This window comes from Amphiura filiformis, chromosome 20 (genome assembly GCF_039555335.1).
Source record: "Amphiura filiformis chromosome 20, Afil_fr2py, whole genome shotgun sequence".
In the NCBI taxonomy this organism is placed as follows: domain Eukaryota; kingdom Metazoa; phylum Echinodermata; class Ophiuroidea; order Amphilepidida; family Amphiuridae; genus Amphiura; species Amphiura filiformis.
In genome coordinates, this window is record NC_092647.1 from 27,131,115 (window position 1) to 27,149,535 (window position 18,421).

Below are 18,421 nucleotides of genomic sequence, written 5' to 3' on the forward strand. Positions count from 1 at the left end.
CATACAAATTTTCGACCCACGATAGGGGGGTCATAAAAAAATTACCCACGATAGGGGTTCGTAACAAAATGACCCCCACCCCCCTGCCGAAGAAAATAATATCCCCTTTAGGAGAGACCCGCAGCCAAAAAATCCACACCTCGCAGGGGTATGATCTATCTCCAGTGTACAACAGCTTGCTGACATCAGTGAAACCAACTGTCAACTGTAGTAGAAGATCTTTTAGAAACACTAATCTCAGCAGCATCTCACACACTATTACCCACTGAGGAAGGAACCGGTTGGTTCCAAAATATTTGGGAAAATAACCGGGTGAGTGCAGTTGAAAGTTTTAATCTTTTTACTTCTTGTGTGTATCGCTGTTCGTCTTACATCAGCTGCGTAAAACTCCCGATAATCATGATAATAATGTGATCGGCGCGCTAATGCACGCACTGTAGGTGCTGGAATGAAATAGCAATTTTCATCATTTCACCTCATTTGTTTGGCTCGAAATTAAAAGCGGATTATGCGATCAGTAGCTATCAGTGAACATTTAAAGCCATATTATTAAACCAATATAGCCTGCAAAAATCAAGACTCTTGGTGCTGTAGTTTTGTCAAAATCCGAGATTTTGAATAAAACGCCGGATTCGGCGCTTTATTATTACGATGGAATTATTAGTCGAACGCATACACGATGTTCATAACACACAGTACGTGCACGGCGTGCGGGACGGTGATATACACAACAAAAGGTCGTACTATAACATGACCGAAGGAGTGGTACGTATTGGCGACATGTGCGCTGGTAGTAAATTCTAATTTTCTTTGCTTTGCCGTACTTGTTCGGCTCAAAATAAAAGGGATATATCTGACAGTAAAAGCGAACATTTTATGGCAAAGAAATGCTAATCTATTTGTTTGAAAATGTTATAATATGGCTTTAAATAGGGATCAATTTTACTGCAAATCATACAGTATTGCTTTAAATAAACGAGTGATGCAGTTACCGAGCGATGTAGAACAGCTGTTTCAGAGAGTATTGTTTACGTATGTTTTTTATCTCTGAAAAAAAGAAAGAAACAAACAAAACGTATATAAAGTTAGGTTACAATAACAGGATAGAAATGTTTTTTTTTTTTTTTTTTTTTGCCCCGGAAAGGTATTAGTCATCGTGCGCCACTATTGGTGATTTTTCCGGTGAAAGCACCAGCCGAAAAGAAAGTCGGTATTCCAGAATGTAATGAACTGAACTCTGTACACCCCAGGGAGATGATGTGTTTTATGACACTCGAAAGTCTGAATGCCAGTACACCCCCCCGATAGTGCATGATGGGAAGTAGGGATAAAGGCCTATGGACACCTAAACGAAGTCGGAGCCAATGGCGTTGTCTGTTTTGTTACATCGCCATCTATAGCGTTTTTGTTTTTTTATTAAATAAATTTGGGGAAAATATCCCCGTTGCCATGGTAACAGCCAAATTGTCATTTTAGACCTATTTTCACAATTTTTTCATTTTTCATCAGTCAATTTGTCAAGTTTTGAAGCCAGTGTTACTAATATACACAATATATATATACTGTTTTCTTTATAAGGTATGAATAGGTCAAACCTTAGATGCCGCATTGAAAGTATACAAATAATCACCAGATGTCAGGGTGGGTTATACCATTTATTTGAAATAGGGTGTTTTTCAATTTTTTCAAAGTATGAAAATATACCAACTTTGTATAGCTCATAAACCATATGGTAGTGCTCCGATTTCAACATCGACCACAGCATGTTGAGATGATACATTGATCTTATGAAAAAGTTACATTTGAGCTTGGGGAAAACACATCTGTATATACAGTGTTGCCAGACATTTTCCTATTTTTCGAAATTCAACACAAATCTCACCTTAAGTTAAATGATGTGAAAATGAAACATCATTCTTTCAAGGAACATTTATTAGAAAGAGAAAATTTGATCAGTTATAATGGTCAGTGTTGTTCTAAACCACATGGGTGTTGCCATAAGTGGGGTTTTATTGTGATTTGTGGATATTTTCAACTTTTTAAAAGTCATAAAAATACCAAAATGCATTTCTATAATAAAGAAAGAAACATCGACCTCGTCATGTTGAGATGATACATTGGCCTTATGAAAAAGTTATTTTGATCGGGGGGGGGGGTAAAACATCAGTTTATACAGTGTTGCCAGATATTTTCCTATTTTTTTTTATTCAACACAAGTCTCGCCGTAAGTTAAAAGATATTAAAATGAAACTTCACCTTCATATGGAACATATCTTTTTAGAAAGAAAGTTAATTTCATATTCAATTTGATCATCTGGGATGGTCAGTGTTATTCTAACCGTCGTTTTATCTTTTCAGTTTCTGTTTCCGTATCCGTAATAGTTTTGTAAGTCATTGTTATTCTGAAGTGGTAGTCTCCCAGGTATGACCAATCTTTTATTCTAGCCTTTTGTTAGTTACTGAAAATTTGAAGCTCGTGAATTTCAGTTTTCGTTTTGGTAAGTTATATTGATTTTTTACATAAAACCTTGAGATGTGCGGTTGGGTGCCAATCTAGACAAAAGAAGAGTCTAAATTTTACGGTCCTAAATTCGCGGTAAATTGTACGGCTTCAATTGACTTGTGTTTGGTGTATATGTACTTACGCCTAGACGTAAGTGGATCATAAAAAAAGTCTTGCATTGAAATATATACTAACCATGTTGCCAAGTTATAAGCAAAAGTCTTTCATATTGGCGATGAAACGAGCGTCTAAAATCTCCCAATGAGGCGCGTACAAGTGGTGATTTGGTAATCATGTTTTATATTGAAATGCAATACAAAAGAATTTGCATTGGAGCAAAGATAATGTATTCTATTCATGGCAAGCTAATCTGATAATTGATTGGGCCTATATATGCAAGACTCGTGTTTATTTTAAATGTTTATTTTTGCAGAGCTTATTTTCAGTCATGGATCATACTGATAAATTTCGCGAGGGGAGGGAGGGAGGAGGGAGGAGATACTTAAGTTAAGACTGAACAAGCGAGAGTGGAGGGGTGAGGAAGAAAGAGAGGAGAGGAGAGACGGAAAGACTAGAAAGAGAAGAACTCGAGAGGAAAGAGTAGGGCCCGGGGACGGGAGGGAGTGGGAGACTGATCATATGGGGGGGGGCAGGAGGAAGCAAAATAGGGAGATAGACATTGATACGAGTGAAGGGCGACACTGTGACCCTGCACAAGTGCAATGGGGCGCGACAGGTTCATAAGCGGACCTTTTGTGATTGAAGGGCTTATTTTCAACGTTTTTACAGAAAAAGTGGACCTTTTCATTCGGATTTGCATTTTGTCATAATAATGTGATCAATTTATCACTGTCAAACACGAGAGGGCGCTAGACCATTAAAACAGCGGTCGGACACCGGTGTTCAATACTATTTTATCTCCAGCCTTTATGGGCTTTATTGACACAGGCAATTACCCCTATTGAAATAAGCTGATTGGTACTTCAGAGTTAACAATGAAGTCAGATTACAGTAAACTTACTGAATCCCTTGCGTTTTCGTATCTGAACAATAGAGTTACGGAAACTGAAAAGATAAAAGACCCTAAGCCATATGGGTGTTGCCATAGCTGGCGTTTAATATGACAATATTTAGATATTTTCAGCTTTTTACAAGTCTTAAAAATAGTACACACCTTTAAAATTATTGTGGAATATACGCAATATTAAGGTTAAAAATTAACCTAAGAACAGTTAGTATGTGAATTTAAATTTTAAATTTGAGTTCGGAAAATATTTCCTTCTATACAGTATTGCCAGATATTATCACATAATTCAAAATTCAACGTGGGGGTGTGTTGTATGACAACACTAGATAATTGCATATGGGCTACAATATAATACCCCAAATTGGCATTGTCGAATTATAAACTATAAAATAAAAAAACGCATTCGGCATTTTTCAATACCCATGGGACATGAGACAAATCAATTTATTGTTTGGCCTAAGGTAGAGAACATTATTTTCAGAAGTATTTAGTTAAGTAGCATTTTGGGCGAATTTTGTGTCTTATGGGGTTCTTTTGCTATGATCCTTTAAATGCCTGAAATGGACTAAAATGGGCCTATAGCGCCATTTTCAGTCTATCTTCATAACCATAGACATTACATGTGAAATGGACCCCATTCAAGTTTGAAACAGAATTTTCACAAAATGCTAATTTCGCAAGTGAAGCGATCCATATTAGGGGCTGTCATTTCACCCATAGTGGGTAGGAGAACATGAAAACTAATATGAGATACTGTATTAGGATCACATATTAAGTATCATGTGAGAGTATACTCTTGTACTCCAGAAGACAGGATCACATATTAAATGTGCGACACTATGGAATATAAAAACTAGTAATTTGATAAGTTAAAATAAGATTTTCAACGGAATAAATCTAAATAATATGATTATGCAGTTTATTCCGTTAAATATTTACCCCATAATTTCCCTCATTCTTCAGGCCCTGCCCTCTATCGGGTGCTAATTTAAAGTTTAAGCTTGATTGCTATTGTTTCTTTGTAAGCCTGCGGCGCAACCTTGAACAATATTGTCCTTGAGATAACGAGCCGTAGCCACCCCCAGCCAGCCCCATACCTCATTTCAATTTTTAACATACCCATATCCTGCTTTTTATATTCCATAGTGTCGCACATTTAATATGTGATCCTGTCTTCTGGAGTACAAGAGTATACTCTCACATGATACTTAATATGTGATCCTAATACAGTATCTCATATTAGTTTTCATGTTCTCCTACCCACTATGGGTGGTCATTTTCTTCAAAAGGGGGGGGGGTCATGAATATACTGGGGGGGGTGTCATAGAATTTTGAGGCCAGAATTGAGGGGAGTTGTATTTTTTTAACAACCAAAATATGGGGGTATAGAATTATTAAGGGCTGGTGACTCAATTTTTTTTGTGCGCTGCGCGCCGATTCTTTAACTTAAAAAACCTAAATGAGCGCACAATATTTAGTTATACAATGCAAGGTTTTTGCACACTCTGCGCGCCTTCTTTACACTTACGATCAAAATTGTTATCGCGTTTCGCGCACTGTGCTTTAAGATTTTGGATGAATAATTTGTCTTGAGTGTGTATAGACGGAACGGGGGGGGGGGCATACAAATTTTCGACCCACGATAGGGGGGTCATAAAAAATTACCCACGATAGGGGTTCGTAACAAAATGACCCCCACCCCCTGCCGAAGAAAATAATATCCCCTTTAGGAGAGACCCGCAGCCAAAAAATCCACACCTCGCAGGGGTATGATCTATCTCCAGTGTACAACAGCTTGCTGACATCAGTGAAACCAACTGTCAACTGTAGTAGAAGATCTTTTAGAAACACTAATCTCAGCAGCATCTCACACACTATTACCCACTGAGGAAGGAACCGGTTGGTTCCAAAATATTTGGGAAAATAACCGGGTGAGTGCAGTTGAAAGTTTTAATCTTTTTACTTCTTGTGTGTATCGCTGTTCGTCTTACATCAGCTGCGTAAAACTCCCGATAATCATGATAATAATGTGATCGGCGCGCTAATGCACGCACTGTAGGTGCTGGAATGAAATAGCAATTTTCATCATTTCACCTCATTTGTTTGGCTCGAAATTAAAAGCGGATTATGCGATCAGTAGCTATCAGTGAACATTTAAAGCCATATTATTAAACCAATATAGCCTGCAAAAATCAAGACTCTTGGTGCTGTAGTTTTGTCAAAATCCGAGATTTTGAATAAAACGCCGGATTCGGCGCTTTATTATTACGATGGAATTATTAGTCGAACGCATACACGATGTTCATAACACACAGTACGTGCACGGCGTGCGGGACGGTGATATACACAACAAAAGGTCGTACTATAACATGACCGAAGGAGTGGTACGTATTGGCGACATGTGCGCTGGTAGTAAATTCTAATTTTCTTTGCTTTGCCGTACTTGTTCGGCTCAAAAATAAAAGGGGATATATCTGACAGTAAAAGCGAACATTTTATGGCAAAGAAATGCTAATCTATTTGTTTGAAAATGTTATAATATGGCTTTAAATAGGGATCAATTTTACTGCAAATCATACAGTATTGCTTTAAATAAACGAGTGATGCAGTTACCGAGCGATGTAGAACAGCTGTTTCAGAGAGTATTGTTTACGTATGTTTTTTATCTCTGAAAAAAAGAAAGAAACAAACAAAACGTATATAAAGTTAGGTTACAATAACAGGATAGAAATGTTTTTTTTTTTTTTTTTGCCCCGGAAAGGTATTAGTCATCGTGCGCCACTATTGGTGATTTTTCCGGTGAAAGCACCAGCCGAAAAGAAAGTCGGTATTCCAGAATGTAATGAACTGAACTCTGTACACCCCAGGGAGATGATGTGTTTTGCGACACTCGAAAGTCTGAATGCCAGTACACCCCCCCCCGATAGTGCATGATGGGAAGTAGGGATAAAGGCCTATGGACACCTAGACGAAGTCGGAGCCAATGGCGTTGTCTGTTTTGTTACATCGCCATCTATAGCGTTTTTGTCCGGCTATGAAATAAATTTGGGGAAAATATCCCCGTTGCCATGGTAACAGCCAAATTGTCATTTTAGACCTATTTTCACAATTTTTGCATTTTTCAGCAGTCAATTTGTCAAGTTTTGAAGCCAGTGTTACTAATATACACAATATATATATACTGTTTTCTTTATAAGGTATGAATAGGTCAAACCTTAGATGCCGCATTGAAAGTATAAAAATAATCACCAGATGTCAGGGTGGGTTATACCATTTATTTGAAATAGGGGTGTTTTTCAATTTTTTCAAAGTATGAAAATATACCAACTTTGTATAGCTCATAAACCATATGGTAGTGCTCCGATTTCAACATCGACCACAGCATGTTGAGATGATACATTGATCTTATGAAAAGTTACATTTGAGCTTGGGGAAAACACATCTGTATATACAGTGTTGCCAGACATTTTCCTATTTTTCGAAATTCAACACAAATCTCACCTTAAGTTAAATGATGTGAAAATGAAACATCATTCTTTCAAGGAACATTTATTAGAAAGAGAAAATTTGATCAGTTATAATGGTCAGTGTTGTTCTAAACCACATGGGTGTTGCCATAAGTGGGGTTTTATTGTGATTTGTGGATATTTTCAACTTTTTAAAAGTCATAAAAATACCAAAATGCATTTCTATAATAAAGAAAGAAACATCGACCTCGTCATGTTGAGATGATACATTGGCCTTATGAAAAAGTTATTTTGATCGGGGGGGTAAACATCAGTTTATACAGTGTTGCCAGATATTTTCCCATTTTTTCAAAATTCAACACAAGTCTCGCCGTAAGTTAAAAGATATGGAAATGAAACTTCACCTTCATATGGAACATATCTTTTTAGAAAGAAAGTTAATTTCATATTCAATTTGATCATCTGGGATGGTCAGTGTTATTCTAACCGTCGTTTTATCTTTTCAGTTTCTGTTTCCGTATCCGTAATAGTTTTTGTAAGTCATTGTTATTCTGAAGTGGTAGTCTCCCAGGTATGACCAATCTTTTATTCTAGCCTTTTGTTAGTTACTGAAAATTTGAAGCTCGTGAATTTCAGTTTTCGTTTTGGTAAGTTATATTGATTTTTTACATAAAACCTTGAGATGTGCGGTTGGGTGCCAATCTAGACAAAAGAAGAGTCTAAATTTTACGGTCCTAAATTCGCGGTAAATTGTACGGCTTCAATTGACTTGTGTTTGGTGTATATGTACTTACGCCTAGACGTAAGTGGCTCTTAAAAAAGTCTTGCATTGAAATATATACTAACCATGTTGCCAAGTTATAAGCAAAAGTCTTTCATATTGGCGATGAAACGAGCGTCTAAAATCTCCCAATGAGGCGCGTACAAGTGGTGATTTGGTAATCATGTTTTATATTGAAATGCAATACAAAAGAATTTGCATTGGAGCAAAGATAATGTATTCTATTCATGGCAAGCTAATCTGATAATTGATTGGGCCTATATATGCAAGACTCGTGTTTATTTTAAATGTTTATTTTTGCAGAGCTTATTTTCAGTCATGGATCATACTGATAAATTTCGCGAGGGGGGGAGGGAGGGAGGAGGGAGGAGATACTTAAGTTAAGACTGAACAAGCGAGAGTGGGAGGGGGTGAGGAAGAAAGAGAGGAGAGGGAGAGACGGAAAGACTAGAAAGAGAAGAACTCGAGAGGAAAGAGTAGGGCCCGGGGGACGGGGAGGGAGTGGGGAGACTGATCATATGGGGGGGGGCAGGAGGAAGCAAAATAGGGAGATAGACATTGATACGAGTGAAGGGCGACACTGTGACCCTGCACAAGTGCAATGGGGCGCGACAGGTTCATAAGCGGACCTTTTGTGATTGAAGGGCTTATTTTCAACGTTTTTACAGAAAAAAGTGGACCTTTTCATTCGGATTTGCATTTTGTCATAATAATGTGATCAATTTATCACTGTCAAACACGAGAGGCGCTAGACCATTAAAACAGCGGTCGGACACCGGTGTTCAATACTATTTTATCTCCAGCCTTTATGGGCTTTATTGACACAGGCAATTACCCCTATTGAAATAAGCTGATTGGTACTTCAGAGTTAACAATGAAGTCAGATTACAGTAAACTTACTGAATCCCTTGCGTTTTCGTATCTGAACAATAGAGTTACGGAAACTGAAAAGATAAAAAGACCCTAAGCCATATGGGTGTTGCCATAGCTGGCGTTTAATATGACAATATTTAGATATTTTCAGCTTTTTACAAGTCTTAAAAATAGTACACACCTTTAAAATTATTGTGGAATATACGCAATATTAAGGTTAAAAATTAACCTAAGAACAGTTAGTATGTGAATTTAAATTTTAAATTTGAGTTCGGAAAATATTTCCTTCTATACAGTATTGCCAGATATTATCACATAATTCAAAATTCAACGTAGGCCTATGTTGAGCTTTTTTCATCTTTTTTTCAGCCTTTTCAGCTATTTTTCAGTCTTAAAAATGCCAAAATACAATGGCATGCATTCCTAAAATAAAGATGTGAAAATGAAACATCGACCTCATCATGTTGAGATGATACATCGGTCTTATGAAAATTTACATTTGAGCTTGGGGAAAAACATCTGTTTATACAGTGTTGCCAGATATTTTCCTATTTTTTCAAAATTCAGCACTAGTTTCACCTTAGGTTGAAAATGAAAGTTTATTGGAAAGAAATTTACTTTCATATTAAATTTGATCAGTTGTATAAATGGTCAGTGTTGTTCCGAACCACATGGGTGTTGCCATAATTATAGGGTTAAATAGCGAGATGTGGTTATTTTGAACTTAAAGTTTTAAAAATACCAACATACCATGGTATGCATTCCTTTCACCATGTTGAAATGATACATATTTGGTCTTATGAAAAATGTACACTTAAGCTTGGGGAAAACATATGTTTATACAGTGTTGCCAGATATTTTCCTATTTTTTCGAAATTTAACACAAGTCTCACCTTAAGTTAAATGATGTGAAAATGAAACTTCACCTTCACAAGGAAAGTTTATTAAAATGAAATTTACTTTCATATTAAATTTGATCAGTTGTATAAATGGTCAGTGTTGTTCCAAACCACATGGGTGTTGCCATAATTAGGGTTTAATAGTGAGATGTCGGTATTTTTATAAGTAATACGGGTTCAAATACTATCAGGTTTTTTGTGGACCTGATAGCACATCAGACATATTGAAATGTGCGATATAATACAAATTTTATGGCAAATGATTAAAAATTGATATTTGTGAAATTTAACAGATCTCAAAAGTAAATTGTATAAATCTAATGATATGTACTTAAAGTGTATGTAGCTGGAATGAAAAGCCGTCCATATGAAAATTTGACCTTTCGTATTGAAGATATAGACTTTTTCACCAAAACACCTAAGGTCTTTTGGGGAAAAATCTATATCTTCACTATGAAAGGTCAAATTTTTCAATTAACATTAATTAATTGATTAGTGGTCGGCTTTTCATCTCAGCTACATACACTTTAAGTACACATCATTAGATTTATTAAATTAACTGTAATATGTCAAAAAATAAAAAATAAATCAATATGCATAATTTACCCTAAAATTTTTATTGTATCCCGAATTTAAAAAAAATCAAAATTATTTTATATCAGAAGGACATTCCTCGTATTCAAAATGCAATTTGATATGTCTGATGTGCTCTCAGGTCCGACAAAAATACTGTGCAAAGGTGGGTGAACAACCCCTTAAAATACAACACAGAAAACATCAAACTTGTATACTTTAAAATATACATAAAAGCCATAATGTTTTTACCAATATACACATACTAGCTAGGCTAAAATAAATTAAAATAACATAAGATTGTTACATTGCAAAAAGATGCATATAAGAGTAAGATAATGTTTAAATTACGCCTACCCCATATTATTAAAGCACACATCCCAACTATACTTGCAAAAAATGGGGAAGAAATGGGCAAAAAACTATATAGATCCAGCAAATGTCTCGAAAGATATGAGAATAGTCAAAGACAATAACGCACAGAACCTTTTCACAGCCAGACAAATTAATGTCCAGTTACCTTTCCCGAGAGGAGCTCGCAGGAGAGTCGAAAGTATAAAGAAGAAATGACCATTGAAATGTTGCATGATATTGTTGCTAATTTTCTGTCATTCAAGTATCCCCTGCTCATTGATGACATGAATTTGTATGAGCTTGTAAAAAGGAAGCAACTAAAATTAAGCTTTCAAGACTGAAGGAGATTTATATGAACACTTTTGCAGATACTTGTAGGGTTAAAGCAAAATAAAAAATCACCAAATGTTGATAAAAGTTGTCTGAGGAAATATCCGTTTCAAGTAGAAAAAGAGGACTACTGGGCACAGTATACCTATGACATGACCCCGGAGGGGTTCTCCCTGGTTAAAGGTATACGGGGATGTGCCACGGTTTTGGAGGTACCTTAGCAATTTTGGTATGTCGATTGGTGGGTTTGCAGTGGAGACAATACACCAAATTGGGTGTATTAAGGCAAAAGTGCCCATAAAAGCGCCAAATTAGGACAAATTTGTGTGCTTTTTGGGTGTTTTTTGTGAAAAATTGGAATACTATAGCTGTAACTTTAATAAGGTGTCATTTTAAAATTGAAAATGTATCCACATTTTACTATTAACTCCATTTATAGTGGCATCATCCATGTGGTTTATTCATGGCAGCGATTTAAACAATATAAATCCTAAAGTGATACATACGTTGAATTTTGAATATATGTGATAATAACTGGCAATACTGTATAGAAGGAAATATTTTCCGAACTCAAATTTAAAGTTTAAATTCACATACTAAGTGTTCTTAGGGTAATTTTTAACCTTAATATTGTGTTCATTCCACAATAATTTTAAGGATGTGTACTATTTTTAAGACTTGTAAAAAGCTGGAAATATCTAAATTGTCATATTAAACGCCAGCTATGGCAACACCCATATGGCTTAGAAATAACACTGACCATCCCAGATGATCAAATTGAATATGAAATTAACTTTATTTCTAAAAAGATATGTTCCGTATGAAGGTGAAGTTTCATTTTCATATCTTTTAACTTAGGGCGAGACTTGTGTTGAATTTTGAAAAAATAGGAAAATATCTGGCAACACTGTATAAACTTATGTTTTACCCCCCCCCCCCCCCCGATCAAAATAACTTTTTCATAAGGCCAATGTATCATCTCAACATGACGAGGTCGATGTTTCTTTCTTTATTATAGAAATGCAATTTGGTATTTTTATGACTTGTAAAAAGTTGAAAATATCCACACCTCACAATTAAACCCCAATTATGGCAACACCCATGTGGTTTATCTGGCAACACTGTATAAACTGATGTCTTACCCCGCCCCCAGATCAAAATAACTTTTTCATAAGGCCAATATATCATCTCAACATGACGAGGTCGATGTTTCTTTCTTTATTATAGAAATGCATTTTGGTATTTTTATGACTTGTAAAAAGTTGAAAATATCCACAAATCACAATTAAACCCTAATTATGGCATCACCCATGTGGTTTAGAACAACACTGACCATTATAACTGATCAAATTTGATATGAATAAAAACTCTCTTTCTAATAAATGTTCCTTGAAAGGATGATGTTTCATTTTCACATCATTTAACTTAAGGTGAGATTTGTGTTGAATTTCGAAAAATAGGAAAATGTCTGGCAACACTGTATATACAGATGTGTTTTCCCCAAGCTCAAATGTAACTTTTTCATAAGACCAATGTATCATCTCAACATGCTGTGGTCGATGTTGAAATCGGAACACTACCATATGGTTTATGAGCTATACAAAGTTGGTATATTTTCATACTTTGAAAAATTTAAAAACCCCTATTTCAAATAAATGGTATAACCCACCCTGACATCTGGTGATTATTTTTATACTTTCATTGCGGCATCTAAGGTTTGACCTATTCATACCTTATAAAGAAAAAATCATATTTATATTGTGTATATTAGTAACACTGGCTTCAAAACTTGACAATTTGACTGCTGAAAAATGCAAACATTGTGAAAATAGGCCTAAAATTGAAATTTGCCTGTTACCATGGCAACGGGGATATTTTTCAGAAATTTATACCATGTGTGTTAGTTTGAGGTCAAGGTCCATCAAATATGAAAGTATAAAGAAAATCTATTTTTGACCGTGGCAATTATATTCTCAAAAATAACAGATAGTTCCTCTTAAGCATTGATTCGTGCTTTGAGACGGGTTGCAAACAAACTAGACACCAAGGACTGAGTCACAGAGGCATCGTCTACAAAGCACAAGCATGCAGTGTCGTTATGGAATACGCATGTCTGTGCTGGATTAATACTTCATCAACTGTTCTCAGCCCATTTGACAATATCCAAAAGAAGTCCCAAGATTTCCATTCCAAGTTCGAGCCATAGACGCCAGATTGCTGCTTTGTTAGTGTTATACAAGATGCATTTTTTTTCATGATAGGTCCAGGAATATGTGTAAAATACACAATATTGACTGGGACGGAGTTACCATTTTGGAAAAGAATAGCAGGACGATACAAGGAAAATCTGTGAAGAGATCCATATTAGGGGGCTGTCATTTTCTTTGGACGGGGAGGAGGGTTCATGAATATACTGGGGGGGGTTCATAGAACTTTGAGACCAAAATTGAGGGGTTATATTTTTTAACAACCAAAATATGGGGGTATAGAATTATTAAGGGTTGGTGACTCAATTTTGTGCGCGCTGCGCGTTGATTCTTTAACTTAAAAAACAAAAACAAAATGAGCGCACAATATTTAGTTATACAATGCAAGATGTTTGCACACTCTGCGCGCCTTATTTACACTTACGATCAAAATTTTTATCGCGTTTCGAGCACTGCGCTTTAAGATTGTGGAGCGCTCCGCGCCTTACTACCGGTAATGAATAATTTTTCTTGAGTGTGTATAGACGAAATATTTAAAATTTAAAAATAAAAATACGGGTCCTAGATATTTTTATCTACTTTTTAAAAATAATATAAAAAAAAAGTTGGCCAAACAATTTTTTTGTTTTTTGGGATTTTCTCCAAAAATGAGCATTTTGGCCCAAATTGGACCTCACAGATGAATTTATCAAGTCATTTCCATTCTAAAAATGTATACTTTTATATTATTTAGACTAATAATTTAGCAGTTATGAGGTCCGAAAGTTTCCATAATTCCAGGGTTCAGACCAACCTTAAATGTGACCAAATACCGGGAAATAAACTGACCTATGTCAATAAGCCTTTGTGAAATATGGCGGGCACAAAAGGGCGTACTTGGAAGTGAGTAATCTTTTGTATTGACAAAAGATTAATCACTTCATAGTACGCCCTCTCCTTTTGTGCCCGCCATATTTCAAAAAGGCTTATTCAGTTCGTAGAGATGATATACCACTTGTGAATCGTGATCTATTTCAGTCGCAATTCCTAGATATCGAAGTTCCCTGATATAACCCGACATTTTAATGTTATTAAAACGTTTTTACCAAAACCATAACCCCAAAATATAACATGTTTAAAACGTTTAAAAACGTCTTGTGTTTGCTGGTACAGCTGCTTTAAAAATGACGTTGCCGGTCGCGAGTACTGCACTCCATATTGATTTGAAATCATTTTGAAGAAACCAGTGTAAAATGTCAATATCGTACTTCGGAAAATACTAAAATTTGGAAAATGATTTATTAATTCCTTAAAAAAAGATCAAGTTTAACCGATGTTTTAACTATTTTTTTACAAACGTAATCGGACTTTCTGACCCCCTCCCCCACTAACGAAAGGACTTTCGTTTATAGGGCTTCATCGAACTTTTGGGTTGTTCCCTAACATCAATACCATTTACTTTATCGTATTATTAGTGTAAATATGGTCTAACAATGTTTCGGTAGTTTCAGTAACTCTTGTGGCTTCAGTAATAAGTTGTTGTAAGTCAAAACTACTACAAACATCATTCAATTGTCTTGTCTGATAATCAGGTGTATCTGTCAACAGATCACAATTTACATCACCGAGAATTACAAGATCTTTGTTTTCCAATTCGATTTCTTGTAAAAGGCTCTCAACAGTTAGGACGCTGGACAACCGATTGTTATTGTTCTGCAAGGCTCACTCAGTCATTTAATAAGGCAATACAAACGATCGAACTTGGTATTCAAATGAACAAAATTTTGAGTTACACCTTTTCAGTGTAAATTTTTTTTTCTCGGCCAAATGAAAAGCAAATGTCAGGAAAAACTATAATGCTTGATACTGTATTTTTTTTCAAATCTTAGTGTTAAACTTAGTCGTGAAATTCAGTCATTTAGTGTAAGATTTTCGATTTTGATAGGCTTCAACTCTGCCCGCGAGCCTTTTTTTGGATCAACCTTTTAGCTTTTCAAAGTAATATAGTTCGCTAGAGAAGGATTTTTCCCAACTTTCTAACGCACATCACCGTGAGCGATATATCATAGTTTTGTCAGAATTTCCGTTTTGATTCCATAATTTTTGACTACCAGCTGAAAAATTTTCAAATCCACGCGTGAAATACTAGCATTGTGGATCGATATCTCTGGGTGCCCGGCCTGGATACAGTGTTGCCAGAACTTCAATATAGCAAAGAAATTACCTAGTGTTTCAATTGTCATGAAGGTGACTGGGTATAGTGCCTTTTGTTTGTGATTGCTGGCCACCGAAAGTCATAATGAAGCAGCCAAAACAATACAAGGTTTAACATGGAAGTTTATAACAACCTATTATAATGACCTAAAGGACAAATCATTTATGGCAACAATGAGCCTTGCATTGTAAGTCATGGTTCAAATGGCTCTAATAACACGCGAATTTTTCTAGGTTTGGATTTTCCCATGGACCTCATCCTAGGTAAATAAACAAACAAACAAATAAACAAACAGACAACATGGTTTTCATAATCATGGAATCCATAGCCCCTATAAATTGAAATTGCAGGCTATCACGGGAGCAAATTTCCAAAATTCACCTCATTTACCAGAATTGGGGATTTGGGCTACCAAATCGCTGGTCAGGCAATCCTGGTTTTCAATGGAAAAGGGACCTGGTTGACAACAATTGAAATATCGATTATTTCTGCTGGTTGCTCTCGAAATAGAGTACTGAGTTTGACATTTTCGGAGCATGAAGGAAAAAAGGGTAAAATAAAAACGGAAATTCTGACAAAACTATAATATATAGACCCACGCGATGTGCTTTACAGAGGTGGGAAATATCTTTCTTTAGCAAACTATATTAGTTTGAGACGCTAAAAAATGAATTCTGTAAAAAGCTCACGGGCGAACTAAAGGCCTATAAAAATCAATAATATCACACTAAAAGACACAATTTGATGCTTAATTTTAACACCAGGATTTTAAAAAAAAATGTTCATCCAAGCACTATGTTTTTATTTGACATTACTGAAGAAAAAAAAAAATTGCTTTATATTTGACCGAGAAAATAAATTTCATAGCAAAAAGGTGTATCTCGGAATTGTGCTGATTTTAACATGTATCGATCGACTTTTAGCGCGACTAAGCAGAACAAAAGAACGGTTGTCCTGCGTTTAGACTGTCAAAGATATCTATCTGATCACTACTTGACTGGGTCTGTACCAAACAATAATAATGATCGGTTTGGCCATCGCGAGTTTGATTTCTATAGCCAATAATTCAAGTGAATGTTGCATTAGATGTTCTAAACTCACAAGTAGCCAAAACTAAGATAGCGTCCAAAATGGCCGCCATTTTAAATTGTTTATATCAACTTTTCGAACCGGCATGTTAGAAACACAAATTAAGTGTCTATGCATTATGTTTAAAGACACAGGGTATATTTAAGTTTATAATTTCTATTTGGTTTTTAAATAATCCGAGCCAATTTTTTGTCATGACTGAGTGATTATTGTCAATTGAATGTGGACAATCTCTTTGGATAGAAGGGGGTTCTTAATACAGGCCATCCGGCCTTCCGAGAACCTCCTCATTCAATGTATGTGTTTTATTGTTGTGCTGTTATATTTTATATTTGAATGAAATAAAGATGAATGAATGAATAGAACTCATGACTTTAGTTAACGCTTAATAATTATTCTTTCTGATAAAACAAAGAGACATTCAGCTATCACAAAGGTCCTTCTGCTTCAATTGCAATAGCAGTTAAACATAACAAAAGTGACATTTTGAAGTATAATTTAAAAGTTTTGTTTTCCTTTGTGTTGCAGGGTTACTATATAATATTTTCACGTTCATGTTTTGCGTGTATTACGCGATGGCGCGCCGACAGAGTGAGCCCGCCTAAATAGTATTAAGATATGATATAGAGGAAGATGCAGCTATGGAAACTACGAAAATAGAAATAAAATAAATAATACCTTCTTTTTTGTCCTTTATTTCGTCTAGATGACTGCCAACTAGTACGACTTGAGGTATGTAATCTCTTCTCCGGGTTGCTTTTATAAATGGCAACCAATATGATTTGATTGCCTGGAAAGAAATGAATTAAAGTTTACTGATGATATTTTTTGTGCTGGATTAAATGAGCACAACCTGAGATAAAAAAAAATCTTATGATGGATATTTTATGGAAACATTATTGCATCAAGGATAGTAATAAGCTAATTTGGTAATGCTTTATTCTCATTACACCAGAAGTTTACAAAATTTTAAAAAAAAGGATTACAAAAAGGGCAATTTCAAATAGGTATATTAGATGAATAATAAATAAATAAATGAATAAATAAATAAATAAATAAATAAATAAATAAATAAATAAATAAATAAATAAATAAGTAAATAAATAAGTAACTAAATAAATATATATATAAATAAATACGAAGTAGGTAAGGCTGACTTGCCAGTAAACAAAGTGCTCGATCCGTAAGGAGAGCGTAAGTATAAACAAAAAGTAATGCAAAAATTAAATTTTTATGCAACTGGCAGTTTCATCCATGATGGAATCATCAGGCATACTGATCTTAAAACTACATTACAAGCACACACATATATAAATACAATCGTTATACACTTGACATAAACTGCTTGAACTTAAGCTACAATAGTCCATCATAAAACGAGTTAGTTGAAGTTGTGAAAAACCGTCAATAACCACTTGGCCAACCAAGAAAAATGTCATGTTACTCCAAAGTCACTGAGTTTGTATTTTCCCTTATGTCTGCATTTTGATACCAGTTCTGAGCGTTTGTTTAAGGTTGAGTTTTTATCAGCTGTCAAGATATGGTATTTTTCTGCTAGACAAAGATTGCAGCGTTTGGTGGATGGGTTATAAGGGTAGCTTTCTGTATGATTGACCATTCAAGGGTGTACTGTTCGCCTTTATCCTTTAAAGACCATATGAATTTGGAAAGTTCTGTGGAATGGGACATGGACTTGTTTTTGAAGGACGCCGTATGGTTCCCTAATCTCTCCTTGAATGTGGTGCTGGCGAGGCCGATGTATTGCTTGGGTGGGGATGATTCTGGTGCAACGGATGCTTTATATATGATATTTCTTGTTAAGCAGTGGCCGTCCAACGGGCAGGTTGCCTTTAACTTTCTTAGGGCAATTGCATGTCCTTTCGTCGTTGCTCGCAGGGGGTGTGTTGAGGGTCTGTTTGTTGTGGGTGTTGATGATGGATTTCATGTTCTCCATGCATGAGTAGCTTAATTTTACATTGTTTCTGTTGAAGATTTTGTGTAAGGGGGATTCTTTTGGAAAGTGATGGTCCAAGAGCTTGAAGAATTCTTTGCCCACATTAGTTGTTACGTTTTTTGAGTAGGGTGGGTTAAACCAGATCACGTTGCGTTTGTGGTGTCTTCTTT

At 35.5% G+C, this 18,421-nt stretch overlaps 1 protein-coding gene across 1 annotated transcript in view; it reads right to left on the reverse strand.

The window, feature by feature from the left end:
* LOC140142232 (uncharacterized) overlaps nucleotides 1-18,421 on the reverse strand; it is a 76,104-nt gene that overhangs the window by 57,613 nt on the left and 70 nt on the right. The window lies entirely within an intron of this gene.